The 4,104-nt window shown below is 52.9% G+C and overlaps 1 non-coding gene across 1 annotated transcript; it reads left to right on the forward strand.

Annotated features, from left to right (window-relative positions):
* The first annotated feature begins 2,180 nt into the window (after positions 1-2,180).
* Trnak-cuu (transfer RNA lysine (anticodon CUU)) lies at positions 2,181-2,253 on the forward strand. The gene has a single exon. It is a non-coding gene; the product is annotated as a tRNA-Lys (tRNA).
* The last annotated feature ends 1,851 nt before the right edge of the window (positions 2,254-4,104 follow it).

Consider the following 4,104-nt stretch of genomic DNA (forward strand, 5'->3'; position numbering starts at 1 on the left):
ATTTATTGATTATTGATCGATTATTGACTAGCTATTGATTGGCTATCAATTTGCTATCGATATGCAATTAGTCCCCACCATTCTTAGCTAGACTTAACCAGGCTCAGCTTCGCTAGTTCACAGGTGTATGTGCTATTGCGCTTGGACCCTTTCTGCACTGCTGCCAGGATCGGCCGACATTTTTGGATTAGCGGACACATTAGACCCGGCTGAAACACCTCCGCTGTTAAAAATGAGAACTCCAATCTGTTTTACTATTTTCTTTGATAAAATATAGTCATCTGATAAGATATACAGTCAAGAGAGCGGTGTGGATCTGAGAACAAACGCGGATAACCGATATTCTAGTTGACATTAAGCGAAAAAAAAAATGGAGCTGGGCAGGCCATGTAATGCGTAGGATGGATAACCGATGGACCATTAGAGCTACAGAATGGATACCAAGAGAAGGGAAGCGCAGTCCAGGACGGCAGAAAAATAGGTAGGGTGATGAAGTTAGGAAATTCGCAGGCGCAAATTGGAATCAGCTAGCGCAAGACAGGGTTAATTGGAGATCGCAGGGAGAGGCCTTCGTCCTGCAGTGGACATAAATATAGGCTGATGATGATGATGACAGTCATCTAGCACGTGTCACTTCAGCTTGGCACAGAATGCATTGAAACATGCAATGCATAACGGTCGCGTGTGTTCGAAGGCCTAATTAGGCCCTTCAATGAGCGGGCCCGAGTCTGGCCCGGGCCCATGGCTTCAAGCCCGAGCCCGGCCCGGGCCCGCAGCCTCAAGCCCGAGCCCGGCCCGGGCCCGAGCTTTAACGCGGCTTTAAGCCCGGGCCCGGCCGGAGCCCGCCGACAAACGCTTCGGACGGCCCGGGCCCGTGCAGTGCTCTATTCTGTACTAGTGTGCCCACCAGAACACATCAGACCGTGCTGGTATGCACATCAAAACACATCAGTCCGTGCTGGTGTGCGCAACAGAACACATCATACCGTGCTAATGTGGACACAAGAGCACATCAGGTAGTGCTGGTGTGTACACTAGAAAACGGTGGAACACACCAAACCGGTCGGGTGTGGTTTTCAATTGGGTGCCGTGCAGTGTTCCGCGGCGATGAACGCTGTGGCTCAAACAGTAGTCTGGGGCAGACTTGGCGCAGCAAATACACTACTTCGCCATCACGCCAGGCGAAAACAAGAGGCCGGCGTGCTTGGTCTTTGACGAACACTTTCTCCGTGAATTGGTAAATACAGGGTGTTTCAGCGAACACTTTCAAAAATTCTTTAAGGTTGCCTGTGGCAGATAGCAGAATTCTCGTTTATGAGCTGCTCTACTCGAAGAGGCGGACATTACTTGCACAAGAAATTTAAATGCATAATCGAATAATTAAGAAAAAATCACTAATTGGCGTTTTAACTAATTACCTGATGGCCCATATTGCAATTTAGAAATTGTAGCCTTGGAGTTCGCAAGGCAATCCGGATCCACTTGGAACGAATTCTCGGGATGACACCTGTATCGAGATATTAATTCCCGAACCTTGCGGAGAAATGCATTGGTGTTCCAGTTAGTTTCTTAACAAAACGTTGCTTTATGCATTGAAGCACAAAATTAACTGGAACGCCAATGCATTTCTACTGAAAGTCTGGAAATTAATATCTCGAAACTGGTTGTGACTGGGACGCCAATTGCCTGTTCGAAAGCTCGTCTGATGATGCATTCCATCTTGTTTTTTTCTGCCACACCAAATCTTAGGTACGGTACCACATAGACGAGTCTTAGAGTCGGGGCTACACAACACGTTTGACGAACTAATCGAGGCGCACACTACTGCCCAATACGAAAGAGTCACACAAACCCCAACAGGGCGACACATTCTACAGAAACTCAAAATTCGATGTGGAGCGCAACACGGCACCAAACTAAGCATTCTACTAGAGACTGTGGAGATGAGTGTGCACAAGGCTTACCCTACGAGCGACGGTCAGGAAAGGGCACGACGCTCCTCCACTCCGCAACGCACAAAGGCGCTGCGGCAGGGTTCGTTGACTCTCCGACACGGCGCAAAGACGGCTCCGGAGTCAGATCGCCAACAAACACGGGTTTATTCACCCAAGATACAGCTCAATGCTACAGTCACGGCGCTTACGGGCCAAGGCTCGCCGCCAGACCGATCGAGTACGCGCGCCCGGCTAGCTCAGTCGGTAGAGCATGAGACTCTTAATCTCAGGGTCGTGGGTTCGTGCCCCACGTTGGGCGCCAGTTATGTGGAGATGAGTTTGCACAAGGCTTACCCTACGAGCGACGGTCAGGAAAGGGCACGACGCTCCTCCACTCCGCAACGCACAATGGCGCTACGGCAGGGTTCGTCGACTCTCCGACACGGCGCAGAGAAGGCTCCGGAGTCAGATCGCCAACAAACACGGGTTTATTCACCCAAGATACAGCTCAGTGCTACAGTCACGGCGCTTACGGGCCAAGGCTCGCCGCCAGACCGATTGAGTACGCGCGCCCGCTGCCCTAGGGCTAACCGGGTAGCGGTCCGCCAAGCGCGATAACGAGGAGTCGCGAGAAGGTCTCATGTAACTACCTCGTTGCGAGCCTGTGAGCCTCTGCCGCGGCGAGGAAGCGCTCAGCGGACGAGAGCTCGGGTGGAGAGGGTGCCCGGGGGCCGCCAGGCGGGAGGCCAATCAGGGCGCGTCCCGTTGACGTGTTCTCGCGGGGCAAGTCCAATCCCGGGGGGGGGGGGGAGAAGCACGGTTTGCGCGGGAAAGTAAGTCCGGCGCGTAGGCGTGTCCGCCATGTTGCCGTTACGGCGGCAGTTCCCGGGGATCGAGCTAAGCGCCACGCGCGAGCTGGGAGACAAGGCGCGGGAAGGCACCTCGATCCCCACAAGACGAGGAGGGAACCTAAAATTCCTCCACTGCCCAAGAACATGCACCCGGAGCACCACAAGGAGCGACGAGAGGCAAGGGCGCGCCACATTGAGCGCAAGTACCATGACGTAGAGGGCGTGGTCTACGTAGACGCCGCGTAATACAGAGAACGCAATGGGATGTCCGTAATAGCGGTAAACGCGGACGGAGAACCCTTCGCGAGCGGCACCGTGAGAACGGACGACGCCGAAGTTGCGGAGGAAGCCGCCATAGCATTAGCGGTGGCCTCCACGAAAGCGAGAGTTATCATAAGCGACTCAAAAATTGCAGTTCATAATTTCGCGAAAGGACGCCTCTCGCCAGAGGCGCTCAAAATTCTAAATAGTAACTGCGACCGTCATCGCGGGACGATCCAAATTATTTGGGCACCCGCGCACTCCTCTGTACCCGGCAACGAGGCGGCTCACAACGTAGATCGAGGACTTACTCGCCGAGCAAGTGAGCCGGCCCAGCCGGGAACGAGAGGAGACCGCATGGTCAGCTACAAAGAAATAACCGATTACTATCGGCTGGGAAGGACCCGGTAGCCACCAGCTCATCCCGCGCTAACCAGGAAACAGGCGGTGGCCTGGCGTCTCCTGCAAAAACAAACGTGTTCAAACCCGGTGGCCTGCAGCAGATTGTATCCAGGGCAATACAACGACCAATGCAAATTATGTAAAGGTATGGCGGATCTGCCACATGTTCTTTGGGCATGCTCGAAGGCGGCTCCTTTCGAGGGCCGCAAAATTCAAAACCGGCAGCAGTGGGAGACCCTGCTACTCAGCTCAGACCAGCAAGACCAGGTCTGGGCCGTCCAGCTAGCCGAGGCAACCGCTGAGACCCAGGGGATCTCAGCCGTCTGCTAGAGGGAGGGAGGCTGCGTCCGCCCTCATGAATTGCTGGCACCAATAAAAGTTGAATCTCTCTCTCTCTCTCGAAACTGGTGTCATCCCGAGAATTCGTTCCAAGTGGATCCGCCTTACAAACTCCCCGGCTACAATTTGTAAATTGCAATATCGGCCATCACGTAATTAGTTAAAAACGTAATTAGCGAATTGATTATTCGATTATGCATTTCAATTTTTTGTGCAACTAATGTCAGCCTCTTCGAGTAGACCAGCTCATTATCTAAAATGTGGCTATCTGCCACAGGCAAGCTTAAATAAATTTCAAAAGTGTTGGCTGAAACACC

Source organism: Dermacentor silvarum, chromosome 5 (assembly GCF_013339745.2).
Source record: "Dermacentor silvarum isolate Dsil-2018 chromosome 5, BIME_Dsil_1.4, whole genome shotgun sequence".
Lineage (NCBI taxonomy): Eukaryota > Metazoa > Arthropoda > Arachnida > Ixodida > Ixodidae > Dermacentor > Dermacentor silvarum.